The 21,288-nt window shown below is 55.3% G+C and overlaps 1 protein-coding gene across 1 annotated transcript in view; it reads left to right on the top strand.

The window, feature by feature from the left end:
• Positions 1-8,426: 8,426 nt before the first annotated feature.
• Positions 8,427-21,288, top strand: part of CDH24 (cadherin 24) — a 52,145-nt gene continuing 39,283 nt past the window's right edge. The window contains exon 1 of the mRNA XM_060255354.1: positions 8,427-8,469. The gene's annotated coding sequence lies outside the window, so the exon portion shown is untranslated. The remainder of the gene's footprint in view (positions 8,470-21,288) is intronic.

The raw sequence follows: 21,288 nt of genomic DNA on the forward strand, positions 1-21,288 counted from the left end.
AATTTGGGTCGTTGTGGACACATTTTCCAAAATAGGCCCACTTTGTGCCTTGTAAACAACTCCCCACAGCCAAACAACTGGCCCAGTTGTTTATCCGGCACATCTTTCGGCTACCTACTTTTCCCGCCAAGGTGGTCTCCAACCGCAGGCCACAATTCGTTGCCAAATTTTGGTCGCATCTGGGTGAACTTGCGGAGATCGAGCAAGGGCTCAGCTCCGCCTACCACCCACAGATGGATGGACAAACGGAAGGCACCAACGCGGCGCTCGAGCAGTTCTTACGCTGCTATACGTCCTTCCAACAGGACAACTGGGTGGCCCTACTGCCTTTCAAAGAATATGCTTACAACAACAGTGTGCATAGCGCCACCAAAGTAAGCCCCTTCCAAGCAGTATATCGATATGACAACAAACTGTTCCCTGAACTTGCCCCCCCGCATCAGCCCCCACGGACTTCACGGAATGGTGGCAAGGGATTGCAGAGGGTTGGGCAGTCGTAAGTAAGCAACTACAGAGGGCGCAAGAAGCCTATAAGACTCAGTATGATAAAAAAAAAAACACTCTTGAACTGTGGGATTTATCAGTGGGAGACAAAATGTATATTTCAACCAAACACTTATTTAATGCACAGAACTGTAAGAAATTAGGGATGAAATCCTTTTGATTGGGAAAGGATTATAAATAAAGTAACTATATATAGTTATTATATATAGGATTATAAATCAAGTAATAAATAAAGTGGGGAGGGACGGTGGCTCAGTGGTAGAGCATCTGCTTGGGAAGCCGAAGGTCCCAGGTTCAATCCCTGGCATCTCCAAAAAAGGGTCCAGGCAAATAGGTGTGAAAAACCTCAGCTTGAGACCCTGGAGAGCCGCTGCCAGTCTGAGAAGACAATACTGACTTTGATGGACCAAGGGTCTGATTCAGTATAAGGCAGCTTCATATGTTCATGTTCATAACTGTTGAACTGGACCTGCCTAAAAACCTTAAACATGTACACCCTTGTTTCCATGCCAGCTACTTGAAGAAGGACCCTAGTCCCTCGCATTGGCACCCCTAGACGGAACCACCACCCCCGACTCTGGTTCGTGGTCAGATTCATCATGAGGTGCAGGAAATCTTCGATGCCAAGATCAAACGTGGTGAACTCTTTTATCTTATCAAATGGACTCGTTTCCCATTAAGTCAAGCTGAATGGGTCAGCGCCAAGGATATAAACAGTAAAACTTTAATTAAAGACTTTTACAACAAACATCCCAATAAACCCGGGGGAAGGGGACCTTGGGGGGGGGGCAGAATGTCAAGAGTCTCTCCATCTTGTTCCTCTTGCTATATGTATCCAGCTATACCAGGGATGGGGAACAGTGGCTCTCCAGATGTTTTTTGCCTACCACTCCCATCAGCCCCAGCCATTGGCCATGCTGGCTGGGACTGATGGGCGTTGTAGGCAAAAAACCTCTGGAGAGCCACTGTTCCCCACCCCTGAGCTATACAATACTTGCTGCTTTGATGTAGTTGCTGCTTGTTGCTTATCCGGAGGGAGGATGGTATGTCTGGGAGCCGGCTAGTTGCTACGTAACCAAGGCCGCGAACAGGAGGAGATGTGACCCGAGAACTGATAACGACACCTGTGGTGATGAGAGCTTAATAGAAACCCCGCGCAAAACCCCCGCTTTAGCTTGGCACGCTTTGGCTTGAATTATAATGGTCAGGGCAAAGGTTTATAAATTGGGAGAACTGGCGGGCTTGCCAGTTCTGACAACGCCTGTGTATGCCAGTGAAGCTTAAATAAAAACCTTGAACTCTAATTTTCTTGTCTTTGACTCTGGGTCTGACAGTACACTGCTTCTGAACAAAGAGGTTCTATTCGAGCTTTTATTGCTGCTAGTCATTGGTCGGTCTGTTCCTCCACAAACGTATCTAATCTAATAGCTCGCAATTTTTTTGCATTTATTTCCCGCTCTGTGGGAATCCTGGTCTCCCGCGAACAGAAGCCCAGAATGTGGTGCCGAGCGTAAAATTCGGAGGCCTGCGAAGCTCGGCTTTCATTTCTCGCTCCCGTGCCAGGAAAACGAAGCAGGAAGACAAATGGGCAGTGCTGGGTGCTGAGCTAAGGGCTTCCGTTTGACTCTCTGTGTTGGATTGCAGGGTGTGTGTACGGGGGGGTTTTTTACATATATATTCTGCCTCTATCCCGTGAGACCTCCTATAAAGCAAAATAATGGTATGAAAACACCATTACAAATCAATAAACATCGTGTTGAAATATACCTTTATGCAACTGTTCAGCTTAGCAGTGCCCCCTCCCACATCATTTTGGGCCGCTTGCCGCTTTGTATGAGATGCCAGGTTGGGGGAGGGGGTGGAAATTGGGGAGCCAGCTCCAGGTTGGGGAATTCCTGGAGATTTGGGGGGTGTGGCGCCTAGGAGGGGAGGGATATATCAGTGGGGTGCAATACCATAGAACCCCACCCCTCCAAAGCAGCCGTTTTCTCCAGAGGAACTGACCTCTGTCGCCAGTATGGAGAGCCAGTTTGGTGTAGCGGTTAAGTGTGCGGACTCTTCATCTGGGAGAACCGGGCTTGGTTCCCCACTCCTCCACTTCCAGCTGCTGGAATGGCCTTGGGTCAGCCATAGCTCTCGCAGGAGTTGTCCTTGAAAGGGCAGCTGCTGTGAGAGCCCTCTCAGCCCCACCCAACTCACAGGGTGTCTGTTGTGGGAGGAGAAGGTATAGGAGTTTGTAAGCCGCTCTGAGACTCTGATTCAGAGAGAAGAGCAGGGTATAAATCTGCAGTCTTCTTCTTCGCCTGGAGATCGGTTGTAATTCCAGGGGATTTCCAGGCTGCAGCTGGAGGTTGGCAACCCTAGAGGGAGCGTGAGAAACCCCTCCATCCTGACTGGAATTGGCCTATCCTCTTGTGAGCCTTCTTGTCCTTTTGGAAGTGAAGGGGGGGCCCGCTGATTTGGCTTGGATAGCTGCCCTAGTGGGGCAGGTTCGGGGTAGAAGGGCAGGGCTTTGGCTATGGGGCAGCCAGAGCCTAGACGAGTGTGAGGAAGGAGGACGACGAGGTAGCAAGTGACAGCCAGGCCTGTTGGGAGGGGAAGGGATCAGAGAGGATTCCACGTTTCCCACGCGATTCCCTCAGGTCCTCTTTCTCCTGGCGGGTCTATTTTTATCTCTCCTCTGCTCTCGCCTTTCTCCTTCACCTCTTTCTCTGGTTGCGCTGTTGTGTGTCGAGGCTGTGGCACCAGAAGCCGGAACAAAGGGAGGGGGGTTGGTTTGCAAAAAGCCTGTGCCCCCCCCCTCCACCCTGACCTTTGACCCCTGGTCCCCCACTCGCAAGAGTGGCTCCCAAACCTTTTGCCAAGGGCTGGCAGCCTGTCCCTAGACGGCCTTGGCCTTTCCCCAAAGAAGCCAATGCCAGCAAGGTGGCATGAATGTGAAGCTTGCCCTTTGACCTCCTCCACTAAGCTGTGGTCAGCTGACCTCGCCTCCAGCACCCCTCCCACTGGCCTTCGCCCTTTACGGTTGCCATCCCCAGGTGGGGGCAGGGGATTCCCCCGTTTGGAGGCCCTCCACCCGCTTTAGGGCCATAAGAAACGGGGGGGGGGGATGTCTGCTGGGCACTCCATTATTCCCCATAGGGGATAATGGAGAATTGATCTGCAGGTATCTGGGGCTCTGTTTTTTTGAGTTAGAGACAGCAAATTTTCAGCATAGCATCTGGTGCCTCCCTTCAAAACACCCCCCAAGTTTCAAAAGGATTGGGCCAGGGGGTCCAGTTCTATGAGCCCCCAAAGAAGGTGCCCCTCTCCTTCATTATTTCCAATGGAGGGAAGGCATTTTAAAAAGGTGAGCAGCCTCTTTAAATGTGATGGCCAGAACTCTCTTTGGGGTTCAATTAGGCTTGTCACAACCTTGCTCTTGGCTCCACCCCCAAAGTCTCCCGACTCCAACCCCAGAGTCCCCAGATATTTCTTGAATTGGACCCAGCAAAGCTATCGCCTTTCCACCCCTACCATGAACATGGAGCTTGCCCTTTGACCTCCGCTAAGCCCTGGTGATCTGACCTCACTTCCAGCACCGCCACCGGCTGCCGCCTTCCACCCCAACTAGTTTCTATCCAGCCAGGTGTCCTCCTTGCTGCCTCTTATCAGCCACCTAGGGTTGCCGACCTCCAGGTAGGGCCTGGAGATCTCTCCAAATTACAACATCTCCATTTGACTGACACCAGTTCCCCAGGAGCGAAATGGCTTTTCAGGATGGACTTTGTGGCATCACACCCCAACAAGAGAGCCAGCTTGGTGTAGTGGTGAGGAGCGTGGACTCGAATCTGGGAGAACAGGGTTTCGATTCCCCACTCCTCCACATGCACCTGCGAAGTCACCTTGGGTCAGTCACAGTTCTCGAAAGAGCTGTTCTCTCAAGAGCAGTTCTTGAAAGAGCTCTCTCAGCCCCACCTACTTCGTAGGTGTCTGTGGTGGGGAGAAGGGAAGGAGATTGTAAACTACTCTGAGCAAAGGGTGGGATATAAATCCATTCTCCTCTTCCCCCCCCCCCCCATTCCCCAAACCCTGCCATCCCCAGACTCTGCCACCCCCAAAACTCCAGGAATTTCCTCAACCTGGCAACTCCACTATTCTACAGTTGTGGGAATGATCGTGGCCCTTTCTTACATGCCCAGGGAAATGCTGATTATCAGGCCGCAATTTTTCTCCAGGCCAGTTTGGCCAGGGATCCTGGAGAGTTTTTGGCATCTTCTGGGCATGGAGCAGGGGTCACTGTGGGGGGGGGGGAGTATTTTCGAATTTCCTGCATGGTGCAGGGGGTTGGACTAGATGACCCTGGAGGTCCCTTCCAACTCTATGATTCCATGATCTTTAACTCCAATCTGGCGCACCGACAGGAAGGACTATTTAAAAATGCGGGTCTGATCGTTTTCCCTGCTGTAGCGATGCGACCTCTGACTTCCTGGTCATGCTAAAGGGAAACGGAGGGGCTAATTCCAATTCCTCCCCTCTGCCAAACTAAGTTGCCAACTTCGGTTTGGGAAATCCCTGAAGATTCAGGGGCGGACCTCAGCAGGGTACAAACCTATCGATTTCACCCTTCGCGGCTGCCGTTTTCTCCGGGGGAGGGGATCTCTGTAGTTTGGAGATCCGCAGTAATTCTGGAAGATCTCCAGGCCCCACCTGGAGCCTGGCAACTGGTGACCGGGGCGCTCGCCAAAGGAGTACACTGAGAACCACAACCTTTGGGCCAACCCACAAAGTGTCCTTCCAAGACAAGGATGCTCCCACAGCTCCAGGGATTGGCCTCCCCCTTGCCTCCTGGCCAGAGGCCTTATCTCAACCCCCCTTTCCCCCCCACACAGAGAGAGCTCACAGCCCAGTTCCCCCGCCGGGTTAATTACGCTATTTAAATTCCCTCAAATAATCGCAGCCAGTTAATTAAACCTCAATCGATCGTTAAAAGCAGACCAATAATGAATACGCCAGCAGCCTCCGCTGGGCCTCCATGTGTGTGACTCACTCCCCCCCCCCTCTTTTATCTTGGCCGCCCCCCAAAACTGCTGATGCTTTTCAGGTCTGACCTCAACCACCATCAATAACCATCTCCCCCCAAATCTTGTCGCCTTCTTCTCTGCCTTATCCCCCTCCCCCACGGTCCCTCCCCCAACTTGTAATCCTCTTTTATTTTGACCCACAGTTGCCCACGGTGCAGTGCACTTCAAAAGACCCCAATATCCCTGCCCTACCCAGAACTGCCCCTGCCACAAGGCAAACTAGGTGGCCACCTAGGGCCCCGGCCTTCGGGGGGAGCACCGAATTGGGTGCCCCCTGTGACTTGGTGATATTATGAGTGCGGGGGTGGGGGCACTAGAAATTAGCCTTGCCTAGGATGCCAGACACTCTATGATCTCAATGTCTCCCCCCCCCCTCACCCTCCAATTCCCAGTCCCTGGTCCCCCCCCCCCTTCCTGGGTTTGAAGAGGGCGGGAGGCTGGGGGGAGCCCCATTCCTGTCTCTTTGGCAGTCCGCAGGAACGCAAGCCCTACTATCAATTTTTTAAAATGAGCCCTCGTTAGAAATTCACAAAGTTTCCTTCGCTTGAATAATTCAGAGGACAAGAGAGCCGGTTGGGGAGCTTGGAAGATATAGGGGGGGCCCCTGTTGCGCTCCCCCCTTGGCCAAGATCTTGACTGAAAGAGAGGAAGGGAAAGGGGGGCTCATGGGAGCAGGCCCAAACCCCTTCTGACCTCCCCTTTGTGTCACTGTTCCTCACCTCTTCCTCCCCCCTTCCCAAATAGGCCTTTGCTCTGCATCTTCCTCCCTTCACCTCTCGCCTTCCTTAAAATATTCAAGAGCTCATTAAAACGCAACAGCAGCCAAACAATTCATTTTGGGGGAGGAAATGGGTTTGCACCCAGTTGGGGGGGGGGGGGAGATTGTGGGGGGGGAGGAAGAGGTTGAGGGAAGTGTAAGAAAGGAAGCTCTGAGCAGAGCTTAAAAGGTGGGGTGATCAGGGAGGGGGTCGAATTTTAGAGACTTTGGTGTCTAAGCTAGGGGGGTTCCGGGTTCGAGTCTATCAGGAACTGAACCGCTCTGCCTGCCATGAAAGCCCCAGACGTGTTGCGAGGGAGGAGAGGGGAAAGCACTCTGCACATGACCAGAGGCGCTGCTGTTTTTATATGCATGCACCCCCTGCTACCGAAAAGAGGATCTGGTTCTTTTTAGTATCTCTTAGCACTGTGGTGTGAATCAGAAGTGCATTGTGGGGGAGTGGAGCCTGGTGCTGGTTCTGAATGCAGGGGTGCTACGTGGGGGGGGGGGTGTTAGTTGGAATTGGGGACTGGGAGACAATAATGGGAATGGCTTCATGCGGGGCGGGGGGGGGAGCGAGTCTGCATTGTGGGAATATCTGGAGTCCTAAAGCTATGTCTGTGGGTCGTGATCTGGGGGGGGGGGGTGGCAAGACTGTGGACATTGGTAAAGTTGGGGGGGGATCAAGAAAAAAACTGGATTGCATTTTTGAGTGTGTGGGGGAGTAACTTGGGAGAACTGGAGGGGGGGCTTTTAGAGCTGAAGAACCCCTAGAAATTGGGGAGGGGGGAGAATGTGGGTCGGGATCTAGGGGGCACAAGACTGTGGACGTTGGTAAAGTTGTGGGGGGGGGCTTTAAGAAAAATCTGGATTGCATTTATGAGCATATTGGGGGGGGGTAACTTGGAAGAACTGGACCGTGGGGGGGGGCCTTTTAGAGCTGAAGAACCCCCCAGAAATTGGGGAGGGGGGAGAATGTGGGTCGGGATCTGGGGGGCGCAAGACTGTGGACGTTGGTAAAGTTGTGGGGGGGGGGCTTTAAGAAAAATCTGGATTGCATTTATGAGCGTATTTGGGGGGGGGTAACTTGGAAGAACTGGACTGTGGGGGGTCCTTTTAGAGCTGAAGAACCCCCCAGAAATTGGGGAGGGGGGAGAATGTGGGTCGGGATCTGGGGGGCGCAAGACTGTGGACATTGGTAAAGTTGGGGGGGGGCGTTTTAAGAAAAAACTGAATTGCATTTATGAGCGTATTGGGGGGGGGTAATTTGGAAGAACTGGACCATGGGGGGGGCCTTTTAGAGCTGAAGAACCCCTCAGAAATTGGGGAGGGGGGAGAATATGGGTCGGGATCTGGGGGGCACAAGACTGTGGACATTGGTAAAGTTGTGGGGGGGGGGGTTAAGAAAAAACTGGATTGCATTTATGAGCGTATTTTGGGGGGGGGGCTTTGAAGAACTGGACCGTGGGGGGGCCTTTTAAAGCTGTAGAACCCCCCAGAAATTTGGGGGGGGGAGAGAATTAAGTCCTTGCAAGACTTGGCTGCAGAGTTCTTGGGGGGGGGGAGCCGAGGGGGGGGGGGGTCAGATTTGCAGAGCCTCTCCAAAGAGCTGAATCTCAGACCTTTTTTTTGCGGGGGGGGGGGTGCGTGGTTTGTTTCCCTCGTTAGCAGAAGTTGCCCGCAAAACTGCAGCTCGACCCCGCTTCCAAAGAGGTGGGGGGGGGGGGGTCTCTAACGCTTCCAAAGGGGGGGGGGGCTCACAGAGTGAAAGCTTTGCCGAAGCGGGGGTGGTGGAGGGGGGGCCGCTGTCGCAGTGCCGGACCCGGAGAAGAAGGGGGGGCTGTCACTCCCCCCGATATTGGGGTGGGGGGTCTCGTCTCATCCCTTCCTCTGTCTCTTTCCCCTCCTCTGCTCAGCCTGCCCCCCTCCCGGGAGAGCGAGCGAGCGAGCGAGGGAAGGCGCGGAGTAGGGGAGAGAGAGCAGGAGGGAGGGCGAGAGCGGAGGGGAGAGGGAGAGGGCGCCAGCCAGAAGAGGGCCAGCCGCTCTGCAGAAAGCGGCCGCCGCCTCCCGCAGCCCTCCGCCGCCGCCGCCGCCGGTCCTCCCCCGCCTCCCAGCCGCCCCGCTCCCGGAGTCCCGCCGAGCCAGGTAGGTCTCTCCACTTGGGGGGAGAGGGGGAGGAGCCCCCCGGGGGCCGCGCCTGGAAGTGGGGAGGGGGCGCGGAGGGGCTTGCACCCCCATCCGCTCAAGGCCCCCCCCCAACCCTTCTCCCTTTGGGGGGGGGGAGTCTTGCAATGTTTTGGGGGGAGGGGTCTTGCAAGGGCCCCCCTTCCATCTCCCTTCTCCCTTTGCAAGGAGTTTTTTTTGGGGGGGGTCTTGCAAGGGTTTTTTGGGGGGGGGGGGTCTTGCAAGGGCCTCCCATCTCCCTTTGCAAGTTTTTTTTATAGGGGGGGTCTTGCAAGGGTTTTTGGGGGGGTGATGTTTTGCGAGGGCCCCCCTTCCATCTCCCTTCTCCCTTTGCAAGGAGTTTTTTTGAAGGGGGGGTCTTGCAAGGGCCCCCCTTCTCCCTTTGCAAGGAGTTTTTTTTGGGGGGGTCTTGCAAGGGCCCCCCCTTCCATCTCCCTTCTCCCTTTGCAAGGAGGTTTTTTTTTGGGGGGGGGGTCTTGCAAAGGTTTGGGGGGGGGTTGCAAGCCCCCCCCTTCCATCACCCTTGTCCCTTTCCGAGGCTTTATTTTTTGGGGGGAGGGGTCTTGCAAAAGGTTTTTTTTCCTGGGGGTCTCTTGCAAGGGCCTCCCTTCCACCTCCCTTGTCCCTTTGCAAGATGTTTTTTTTGGGGGGGAGGATCTTGCAAGCCCCTCCGAGCCCCACGCGGGGGGGGGGGCAGGAATCCCAAATTGCAAGAAGTGCATCAGTTTGTGTGTGTGTGTGGTGGGGGGTTTTCCAGTCCATCTCTCGGCGTCCCTCCCCGCTTTCTAGGTTCGGTCCCAGCTGGCGTCGTCCGTCCCACCCCCCAAATCCCGTTCCTTGGAGGGAAGCAGGGAGCAAAGTTGCATTAGGGCGGGCGCCAAGAACCCCTGGGCTGCCTCCTGCCCACGTTCCAGAGCGTGATTCCGGGGAGAATTCCCCATCATCCAGGGTGACAAATGTGGTGGCTGGCGGGATTCCCGTCTGGGCTGGGCTGGGCTGGGGAGGGGGCAGGGGGACCCCCCCACACACACACTCCCCTCCTTCCTTCCCTCCCTCCTTCCTTCCCTCCTTCTCTCCTTCTTCCTTCCCGTCTGTCTCATTCCCCGATTCCTCATTAGGAATTTTGCTCACGCAGCCCCGGGTTGTAAATCTACCCCGGGAGTCTCAGGACTGCAGCGCAGGGAAGGGCTGGGAAAGGGAAGGGAGGGGGGGAGACACCTGCTGGCATGGAGGAGGAGGGGGGGGGAGAGGCATTGCAAGCTGGTCCTTCCGCACCCCCCTCCCCACGAGCCCCAGCTGTCTCAGATCTGACCTATAGCCCCCCCCCCCCAAAAAAAAACCTGTTCAGTGGTCTTCCCAGATCTCAGGTGCTCCTCCGTTCTAGCCAGCCTGCAAGTCCCCCCCCAAAAAAACCCGTCCAGACCTGACCCCTACTTGAATCAGATACCTCCACCTCCCATCTGTGCCCCCCCCACTAAGTGGACAGCACTTAGCCTCCATCTAGAGCCACCCCATAGCCTGTTCCGTAGGTAACCCCCCCCCTCCAAATCTTATCCCCTGGTCTGCACCCCTTATCCTTCTCACAGCCCCCCCCCCCGCCTTTGAAGGTGTCCCTTCCCCCTGATTTCAGTGGGCTGCTTCGTCTCCAAAGGACCCCCCTCAAATATTTCACCGCTTTTGCACCCAGAGCCCCTGACATTCCAGCCTCCTGTTCAACTGATGCCGCTCAAATCCAAATTTGGGGGGGGGGGCTATATCTTCACAGTGCTCCCCCACTGGATCGTGACTCCTCCATGTCGACTCACTCAGCCTTCCCCACCACCTGTGGAGACCTTTTAATTCTGACAGCTGCCGAGGAACGAAGGGTAGATTTGTCCCCTTTGCAGGAGAGAGAGGGGAACCAGAAGGACATCTAGTCTAACCCCCTTTCCAGAGCCAGAGCGGCTACCTCCTGCAAATCAGACGGCCCAACCCAGAGCACGAGATGCCTCCATCGTGACTGGTTTGTGGCTCCTTCCCCTCTTTCCAGAGCTCACTTATTTCCCCCCTACTCCACTTTGCTCCCTTTCCAGTTTGACGTGCTGCATTTGAACACAGCACACACAAATACACACATTCCCTGCTTCAACACTCCCCCCACCCTCAATACACACACCCCTGTCGCTTGGAGTCAATTTTCTGACGAGGCGAAATAAGATTTGTTGGGTTTATTCTCCTAGGGTCTGGGAATAACTAATCCTGAAAAATCCGCTTAGATTTTAAAGGGGGGGGGGGAGGAAAGCGGAAGGGAAGAATGCATAAATGAAGGCAGGATTGGGTGTGGGGCTCAGCAGAAGAGCATAAATGGGGAGGGAAGGGGTGGGGCAAGAAGCAAAGAAAGAAACAACCGTGGATTAATATTCCATGTTCAAGGGCCCCGCTCAGCCCCACAGATGTATTCAGTAATGGAAGTCCTGGGTCTAAGAACCCCCTTTCTTCCTTCCTTCAGTCCAAATTGGCCTATTAAAAACTGTAATTTAAATAGCAATGCATTACATGCAATATTTATATGTGGACTTTTCCTCTTTTGCATATTTATGTATATAAATTAAAAGGCGAGTGCTTTCCGCCGGCGGATGTGTGGGGAGGAGGCAAGTTCTGCTCTGGTAGGTGGGAAAACTCTTACATAAATAGTTGGGGGGGGCATTTTAATGAGGGTGGGATATGGAATGTGATGGATGAAGTGAGAGGTTAGTCGCGGCCCCCTTCGATCCCCACGTCAAGGGGGGCTCTGGCTTCTGTTCCAGGCCGATGATATATGCACAGGCCCGCGACCAATAAAAGATTTGGCAACTGAAGTCCTGGGCACGTTAACTCGAAATTGCTTCAAGCCGATTAGGATGGGTGGCCGCAATCGGAGCCTTTAAACCGGGATTAATTAATCCACGATAAGTACCTGGTTCCAAAATCGCAGCCCCCCCCCCTCCGCCCCGGAATTGCAGATTAGAAGGCAGCCTTCCTACGCATCCCCCCGTTTGCACCTTTTATAATTAATATAGATCATCTTTTTTAGCATTTCCTCGATCTCCACATTGAATTAAAAAAAAAGAAAGGCGACATTGACTTGGACTAGACTGGAAAGTCTGAGTGTTTAAAAATTGGCTGCCTGGCTTTGGGTTGTTCCACATGAATAACGTTAATGTGTCACATCCCAGAGTAAAAGGTGTCGGTAGCTTCAGTGGTGAAAAATGCTCTTAGTCGGTGCCAAGTTTCAGCTCCTAACCTCAAGCCAGGGGAGAAAAGGAAAGAATAACACCGAAACATGTGCTCTGAGCATGGCCAAAGTTCCCTCCACAGAGAAGAGCTAGAGGCCGGAGTCCTGTCGCTTGAATCTGAACAGGGAACAATCGCTGACTTATTTGGTCTTACGGGTAGGGTAAGGCGTCCAGAGAGGGGACCATTTTGACCCAGAAGGGGAGCCAGGGCACACGCAGAACAAGTCCTTTTTATTTCGCTTTGAGTCATCTGGAAGCACTGCCATCCGTTTTGCTCAGCATTTACAATCATTAACACAGATTAGAATCGCCACCCCGCCAATCAAATGCGCATTGAAAGAACGGGGGTGGCGGCAGTGGGGGGCGGGGAAGGGAGAGAACGCTGCCTTTTGGCGTTTTTGAATGACTGTTTGTGCAGATGTTAAAAAGGGTGGCGAAGATGGTGTTGAAAGGGGCCGCTAACTAGGGTGGCCAGACCGTCCCGGTCTCCCGGGACTTTCCCGGATCTGGCCCCCCAATTCCCGGCTCCCGGGCTGGGTATACCGGGACCATTTTGAGGTCCCGGTTTAGCCAGCCAGAGAGCCGGGGGCCGCGCGCACCGGGCGGGGAAGGCGGTGAGTGAGGGAGGGAGCGACCCTGCGCGTGCGCAGATCGCCCTGCGCACGCGCAGGGACGCTCCCTCCCTCACTCGCCGCCTTCCCCGCCCGCGCACGGGGCCCAGCGGTGGCGGCGGAGGCCCGGGAGGGCGTCGGAAAGGCCCGCGGGGGTCGCTGGAGGGCCTCCAGCGACCCCCGCGGGCCTTTCCGACGCTTCCCGGGGCTCGCTTCCCCCACCCCCCCGTCCTCCTCCCCCCGGGAGGGCATCGGAAAGGCCCGCGGGGGTCGCTGGAGGGCCTCCAGCGACCCCCGCGGGCCTTTCCGACGCTTCCCGGGGCTCGCTTCCCCCACCCCCCCGTCCTCCTCCCCCCGGCAGGCCGTCGGAAAGGCCCGCGGGGGTCGCTGGAGGGCCTCCAGCGACCCCCGCGGGCCTTTCCGACGCTTCCCGGGGCTCGCTTCCCCCACCCCCCCGTCCTCCTCCCCCCGGCAGGCCGTCGGAAAGGCCCGCGGGGGTCGCTGGAGGGCCTCCAGCGACCCCCGCGGGCCTTTCCGACGCTTCCCGGGGCTCGCTTCCCCCACCCCCCGTCCTCCTCCCCCCGGCAGGCCGTCGGAAAGGCCCGCGGGGGTCGCTGGAGGGCCTCCAGCGACCCCCGCGGGCCTTTCCGACGCTTCCCGGGGCTCGCTTCCCCCACCCCCCGTCCTCCTCCCCCCGGGAGGGCATCGGAAAGGCCCGCGGGGGTCGCTGGAGGGCCTCCAGCGACCCCCGCGGGCCTTTCCGACGCTTCCCGGGGCTCGCTTCCCCCACCCCCCGTCCTCCTCCCCCCGGCAGGCCGTCGGAAAGGCCCGCGGGGGTCCCTGGAGGGCCTCCAGCGACCCCCGCGGGCCTTTCCGACGCTTCCCGGGGCTCGCTTCCCCCACCCCCCCCGTCCTCCTCCCCCCGGGAGGGCGTCGGAAAGGCCCGCGGGGGTCGCTGGAGGGCCTCCAGCGACCACCGCGGGCCTTTCCGACGCTTCCCCGGCCTCTACCACCCCCCCCCCCCCGTGCTGGCGGAGGCCCGGGAGGGCATTGGAAAGACCTCTCCGCCGCCGCCGCCGGACTCGCCGCCGCTGCCGCCGCCGCTGGACTCGCCGCCGCCGTAGGTAAGGGGGCCGAAAGCGGGGGGTGGGGCTGGCGGTTGGGGGTGGCCTTCCTTTCTTCCCTCCCTCCTTCCTTCCTTCCTTCCTTTCTTCCTTCCTTCCCTCCTTCCTTCCTTCCTCCCTCCTTCCTTCCTTCCTTCCTTCCTTCCCTCCTTCCTTTCTTTCTTCCCTTCTTCCCTCCCTCCCTTTCTCCTTCCCTTCCTTCCTTCCTTCCTTCCTTCCTTCCTTCCTTCCTTCCTTCCTCCCTCCCTCCCTCCCTCCCTTCCTTCCTTCCTTCCTTCCTTCCTTCCTTCCTTCCTTCCTTCCTTCCTTCCTTCCTTCCTTCCTTCCTTCCTTCCTTCCTTCCTTCCTTCCTTATGTTCTTAACTTCTTATGTGACACAGAGTGTTGGACTGGATGGGCCACTGGCCTGATCCAACAGGGCTTCTCTTATGTTCTTATGTGACGCAGAGAGTTGGACTGGATGGGCCACTGGCCTGATCCAACAGGGCTTCTCTTATGTTCTTATGTGACGCAGAGAGTTGGACTGGATGGGCCACTGGCCTGATCCAACAGGGCTTCTCTTATGTTCTTAAGTGTGACACAGAGTGTTGGACTGGATGGGCCACTGGCCTGATCCAACAGGGCTTCTCCTATGTTCTTATGTGACGCAGAGTGTTGGACTGGATGGGCCACTGGCCTGATCCAACAGGGCTTCTCTTATGTTCTTATGTGACGCAGAGAGTTGGACTGGATGGGCCACTGGCCTGATCCAACAGGGCTTCTCTTATGTTCTTAAGTGTGACACAGAGTGTTGGACTGGATGGGCCACTGGCCTGATCCAACAGGGCTTCTCCTATGTTCTTATGTGACGCAGAGTGTTGGACTGGATGGGCCACTGGCCTGATCCAACAGGGCTTCTCTTATGTTCTTATGTGACGCAGAGAGTTGGACTGGATGGGCCACTGGCCTGATCCAACAGGGCTTCTCTTATGTTATTATGTGACGCAGAGTGTTGGACTGGATGGGCCACTGGCCTGATCCAACAGGGCTTCTCTTATGTTCTTAAGTGTGACACAGAGTGTTGGACTGGATGGGCCACTGGCCTGATCCAACAGGGCTTCTCCTATGTTCTTATGTGACGCAGAGTGTTGGACTGGATGGGCCACTGGCCTGATCCAACAGGGCTTCTCTTATGTTCTTATGTGACGCAGAGAGTTGGACTGGATGGGCCACTGGCCTGATCCAACAGGGCTTCTCTTATGTTCTTATGTGACGCAGAGTGTTGGACTGGATGGGCCACTGGCCTGATCCAACAGGGCTTCTCTTATGTTCTTAAGTGTGACACAGAGTGTTGGACTGGATGGGCCACTGGCCTGATCCAACAGGGCTTCTCCTATGTTCTTATGTGACGCAGAGTGTTGGACTGGATGGGCCACTGGCCTGATCCAACAGGGCTTCTCTTATGTGACAATACTGACTTTGGTGGACCCAAGCACTGATTCAGTGTAAGGGAGCTTTGTGTTTGTGTCTTCTAGTGCAATTTTGTTCTCAGATCCTGTATTTACTTCATCAGTATATGGGATAAGGCACTTTCTCAACTGTGCTGCATAAATCAGCCTATTTATTTTGTCCTGTTGGCTCTGTTGGCTCTATCTGCGCCACCTTCATCACTTCCGGGGTGTGGATCCCCCAGTGGAGTGGTCTCCCGACTCCCTCCGCCGGCTGTTTCTGATAGCCCTGCGCCCCCTCTTTCATTTGATATGTGTCCCGTGCGGGTGCCACCCTCCCGCCGGGAGATGCCGCAAAATGAGCCCCCTTGAGGCTTATGGCGGCAGGGCTCGGGGGAAGCGAGCTAGACTGCTGTTCTTTTGAGGGGTTATAGAGTGTTTCGAGCCCGTCCCTGTGGCATCGGTCCCATCATTGTGGGGCCCAGGGGGCCGGCGCAGCGGCACGCTGAAGCAGCCTGTCGGTCACTTCCAGGTTCCTGTCCTGCATCTCGACCTGTGTTATTAGTGACAGGCTGCTTCGGCGTGCCGCTGCGCCGGCCCCCTGGGTCCCACAACGATGGGACCGATGCCACAGGGACGGGCTCGAAACACTCTATAACCCCTCAAAAGAACAGCAGTCTAGCTCGCTTCCCCCGAGCCCTGCCGCCATAAGCCTCAAGGGGGCTCATTTTGCGGCATCTCCCGGCGGGAGGGTGGCACCCGCACGGGACACATATCAAATGAAAGAGGGGGTGCAGGGCTATCAGAAACAGCCGGCGGAGGGAGTCGGGAGACCACCCCACTGGGGGATCCACACCCCGAAAGTGATGAAGGTGGCGCAGATAGAGCCAACAGAGCCAACAGGACAAAATAAATAGGCTGCATTATGCAGCACAGTTGAGAAAGGGCCTTATCCCATATACTGATGAAGTATATACAGGATTTCAGAACAAAATTGTTTCCGGCGGTGATATTTGGGGGATTTTTGGGGATGTCACAGGAAGTGCTGTGAAGTCACTTCCTGTTTCCGGCAGTGGCATTTGGGGGAAATGATGTCACAGGAAGTGATGTCACTTCCCATTTCCGGCAGGTGACGCGGGGAAATGATGTCACAGGAAGTGATGTCACTTCCTGTTTCCTGTGGTGGCATGACGTCACCGGAAGTGACGTCACTTCCTGTTTCCGGCGGCGCGCGCGCACCCCCCCCCCCCAACGTGTCCCTGGCTGGCCTTCAGACATTATGGTCACCCTACCGCTAACCCACAGCGGGTGATCTCAGGGCTCATGCTTAGGCCTTCTTTTCACATTCTGCGCTGCCGGGACCTTGGTTTTCATCCAGGCCTGGCCATTTAGGCGGAAATCCTTCTGCAGAGCAAGTGGAAGATTTGAGGAACAGTTTAGACCAGGGGTGTCAAACTCATTTGATATGACGAGCCTTGTTGGGCCAGGCCATTTAAGATTAAGTATCAGAGATATAAATTTTATGAAGAACACAGACAAAACACACACACACACATATATATATATTTTTTAAACTTAAAGCATGCTTAAAACGTTAGCACTCATTACTCTTAAAGATGCTTTCTTTGTATTCCTCCCATGGGATCCAGGGAAATGGGCAAAGGAAGCTCTGGCTCTTTCCTTCCTTCCCCAGGGGACTGGGGGAGGGGGAGCCTCAGCCAATAGAAGGGAGGGAGGCTTGGCAATTGAGAGAGCCTGGCAAAGCAAGCTCTCCCTCTCCCCTTCCTCCCCAAGGGAGGAGCCTCAGCCAATGAAGAAAACAGAGGATTTACTCTGTAGCTCCTGTGCGATTGAGCAAGCCTGGCAAAGCAAGCTGTGATGCGGAAGGAAACAAGAGAGAGGGAGAAGGAAGCAGATGAAGGCCAGTTGCTTGGGGGCCAGATAGGAGTCCTCTGGGTGCCTGATTCGGCCCCTGGGCCGCATGTTTGACACCCCTGGTTTAGACTAGATTTGAGCCCAAGAGCACCTTAAAGACCCCCAAGATTTCCAGGGGATAAGCTTTTGAGTCAAAAGCTTCGATCCTGGAAATCTCGGAGATCTTTAAGGCGGTATTGGGACTGGAATCTTGCTTTTCCACGGCAGCCCAACACAGCTGTCCACCTGAAACCATCAGGGCCGGCCTGTCACTAGGCAAACTAGGCAATTGCTTAGGGCGCCAGCCTTTGGGGGGGCACCACACTGGGAACCCCCCCCTACATGAGGAAGCCCCCCATCCAAATACTTGCCAGAGTTGGCCCTGCTCAGCTTCCAAGATCTTGCCTGAGCTCTGCGGGTCAGGGAGCGAGTTCAAGTTTTGTGCTTTTCATTTCCCCCGCGATTTGTTTTCGAAGATCAGTTATCAGTGCGGGGGAGGCACCCTAAGTTAGCCTCGTCTAGGGCGCCGGATAGTCTAGGCCCTGCCTTGGAAACAATCTCATGGTGACGGTGAGAAATGCAGTCAACTCACAGCTGACTGCTGGTGCTCCTGTAGGGTGTTCAAGGCCAGAGATGTTCAGAGGTGGTTTGCCGTTGCCTGCCTCTGCCTGGCAACCCTGGACTTCCTCAGTGGTCTCCCATCCAAACGCCAGCCAGGGCCGACCCTGCTTCGCTTCGGAGATCTGATATCGAGCTAGCCTGGGTCGCCCATGTCAGGGCAGAAACAAACAGAGGTGGTATGCTGTTGCCTGCCTCTGCGTAGCGACCACAGACTTCCTTGGCGATCTCCCATCCGAGTATTAGCCAGGGCTGACTCTGCTTCGCTTCCCAGATCCGATGAGATTGGGCTAGTCCAAGCCCTCCGGGGCAGAGACAAACAGAGGAGGTTTGCCGTTGCTTGCCTCTGCATAGCAACCCTGAACTTGCTTGGTGGTCTCCCATCCGAGCACCAGCCAGGGTGGACCCTGCATTGCTTCCCAGAGCTGATATCAAACTAGCCTGGCTACAAAGGTCAGGGCAGAGACAAACTGAGGCGGTTTGCCATTGCCTGCCTCTTCACAGCAACTCTGGACTTTTGGTGGTCTCCCATCCAAGTACTAGCCAGGGCCGACCCTCTTCGCTTCCCAGATCTGATGAGATTGGACTAGCCCAGGCTGTCCAGGGCAGAGACAAACAGAGGTGGTTTGCTGTTGCCTGCCTCTGTGCAGCAACCCTGGACTTCCTTTGGTGGTCTCCCATTCAAGCACCAGCCAGGGCCAACCCTGCTTCGCTTCCCAGATCTGATGAGATTGGACTAGCCCAGGCTGTCCAGGGCAGAGACAAACAGAAGTGGTTAGCTGTTGCCTGCCTCTGCGTAGCAACCTTGGACTTCCTTTGGTGGTCTCCCATTCAAGCACCAGCCAGAGCCGACCCTGCTTTGCTTCCCAGATCTGATGAGATTGGATTAGCCCAGGCTGTCCAGGGCAGAGACAAACAGAGGTGGTTTGCTGTTGCCTGCCTCTGCATAGCAACCTTGGACTTCCTTTGGTGGTCTCCCATTCAAGCACCAGCCAGGATTGACCCTGCTTTACTTCCCAGAGCTGATATCGAGCTAGCCTGGGCTACCCATGTCAGGGCAGAGACAAACTGAGGCGGTTTGCCGTTGCCTGCCTCTTCATAGCAACTCTGGACTTTTGGTGGTCTCCCCTGCAAGTACTAGCCAGGGCCGACCCTCTTCACTTCCCAGATCTGATGAGATTAGACTAGCCCAGGCTGTCAAGGGCAGAGACAAACAGAGGTGGTTTGCTGTTGCCTGCCTCTGCATAGCAACCTTGGACCTCCTTTGGTGGTCTCCCATTCAAGCACCAGCCAGGGCCGACCCTGCTTCGCTTCCCAGATCTGATGAGATTGGACTAGCCTAGGCTGTTGAGGGCAGAGACAAACAGAGGTGGTTTGCTGTTGCCTGCCTCTGCGTAGCAACCTTGGACTTCCTTTGGTGGTCACCCATCCAAGCACCAGCCAGGATTGACCCTGCTTTACTTCCCAGAGCTGATATCGAGCTAGCCTGGGCTACCCGGGTCAGGACAGAGACAAACTGAGGCGGTTTGCCGTTGCCTGCCTCTTCATAGCAACTCTGGACTTTTGGTGGTCTCCCCTGCAAGTACCAGCCACGGCCGACCCTCTTCGCTTCCCAGATCTGATGAGATTGGACCAGCCAGGTCGGGGCTGAAACAATCCAGGAGCTTTCATTTTGAAGGACGTTTTGCCACCTCTGTGGCCCAGCCTTCCTAGCCCTGAGAGACCCTTGTGCACAGACAGCTGCCGTGGAAGTACGCATGCCAAACTTGGTTTACTGTGAATAGGGTCCGGGGTGGAGGGAGAGCAGACCAGCTAACCAAATATCTTGAGGCAGCCCAGAGCTCAGAAATATCTTCGGAAGTGACCCAACATCTAGGAAAGGGAAACTTCACAAGGGCTGGACGCCGTGTCTCTCTAACTCCCTAGACACATGGTTGCTGACCCGCTGGCAAGGGGACCTTTCTAGGCCGGCTTTCTGATCTCCCTCCTAAAGACACATTGGGGAATCGTCATGTGCGAAGGGAAGCTCCTTCGCCTGCCAGCACGCTGTACTATTTTGACCCCTCTTTTCTTAGCCCAGTTGGGCGATTCTGCTCTGGCAACGTCTGCCACGCTGGTGCCAGTTCCAATTTGCGAGAGCGACCTGTTGATTAGTCGGGGAACAAAAGACAAATTGGATAGATGAAGCCCTTCCGAGGCCTTCCGCTCTCGTATGGTTTGCGCGCACGTCACTCACATGGGGCGGACGAGGGAAGAGGGACAGTCTTCGAACCAAAGCATACCTTGCGTTGGGGGTGGAAAGTGCTGTGAAATCGCACTCGCAGCCGACTGACGGTGACCTGTTCAGGGCTGGTTTGTCACTGCCTGCCTCTTCATAAGGGTTTTTTTTTTATATAGCAGGAACTCCCTTGCCTATTAGGCCACACACCCCTGATATAGCCAGTCCTCCAAGAGCTTACAGGGCTCTTAGTTCAGGGCCTACTGTAAGCTCCAGGAGGATTGGCTACATCAGGGAGGTGCGGCCTAATATGCAAAGGAGTTCCTGCTGCAAAAAAAAACCCAAATAAGAACTCTCAACTTTCTGGGTGGTCTCCCACCCAAATATTAATCAGGGATGATCTTACTCAGCTTCTGAGTTCTGATGAGTTCAGAGACTAACCAGTTTAGTGTAGCGGTTAAGTGCATGGACTCTTATCCGGAAGAACCAGGTTTTAATCCCCACTCTTCCACTTGCAGCTGCTGGAATGGCCTTGGGTCAGCCGTAGCTCTCGCAGGAGTTGTCCTTGAAAGGGCAGCTGCTGTGAGAGTCCTCTCAGCCCCTCGCAACTCCCAGGGTGTCTGTTGTGGGGGGAGAAGATATAGGGGCAGGGGTGGCCAACGGTAGCTCTCCAGATGTTTTTTGCCTGCAACTCCCATCAGCCCCATGCTGGCTGAGGCTGATGGGAGTTGTAGGCAAAAAAAAACCATCTGGAGAGCTACCGTTGGCCACCTGATATAGGAGATTAAGCGGGGTATAAATCTGCAGTCGTCTTCTTCTAACCATCTGGGTCAAGGCAGTTGATGGACAGAGGCGGTTTTGCCGTCGCCTGCCTCTGTGTAGCAACCCTGGGCTCTCTCGGTGGTCTCCCATCCAGCCCTGCATTGCTTCCAAACTCAGACAAGATCAAGCTCGCCTGGTGCATTCAACTCAGGGCATACACATAGTAGAAGAATCCAATTGAACTGGCGGGGGGGGGGGGGCAAAGATGCAAGCATTAGCAAGCCGGCAGCGAGGGGAGGAAGAAGACTGCAGATTTATATCCCGCCCTTCTCTCTGAATCAGAGGCTCCGAGCGGCTTACAATCGCCTATATCTTCTCCCCCCCACAACAGACACCCTGTGAGGTGGCTGGGGCTGAGAGGGCTCTCACAGCAGCTGCCCTTTGAAGGACAACTCCTGCGAGAGCTATGGCTGACCCAAGGCCATTCCAGCAGCTGCAAGTGGAGGAGTGGGGGAATCAACCCAGTTCTCCCAGATAAAGAGTCCGTGCACTTAACCGCTACACCAAACTGGAAAGGGGGACAGACTCGAAACTATTTTCTTCCCCCCAGTGCCCCCCCCCAGGGAAACTGGCTTCTGACAAGAGCCTGAGATTTCAGACCCTGCTCAACATCTTAAAAACCGACCTAGATGGAAACCTCGCCCCCTCTGCAGACAGGTTGTCCCTTCTGTTGCTCAACTACTTAAGAGCATTAGAAGGGGAGGGGTGCCCCTCCCCCCTCTCCCTGTCTGGACTCTCTTATCTTCATGTAATTTAAACCTGTTGCTTCGTATCCTTATCCGCCACTGATAA

This window comes from Heteronotia binoei, chromosome 15 (genome assembly GCF_032191835.1).
Source record: "Heteronotia binoei isolate CCM8104 ecotype False Entrance Well chromosome 15, APGP_CSIRO_Hbin_v1, whole genome shotgun sequence".
Lineage (NCBI taxonomy): Eukaryota > Metazoa > Chordata > Lepidosauria > Squamata > Gekkonidae > Heteronotia > Heteronotia binoei.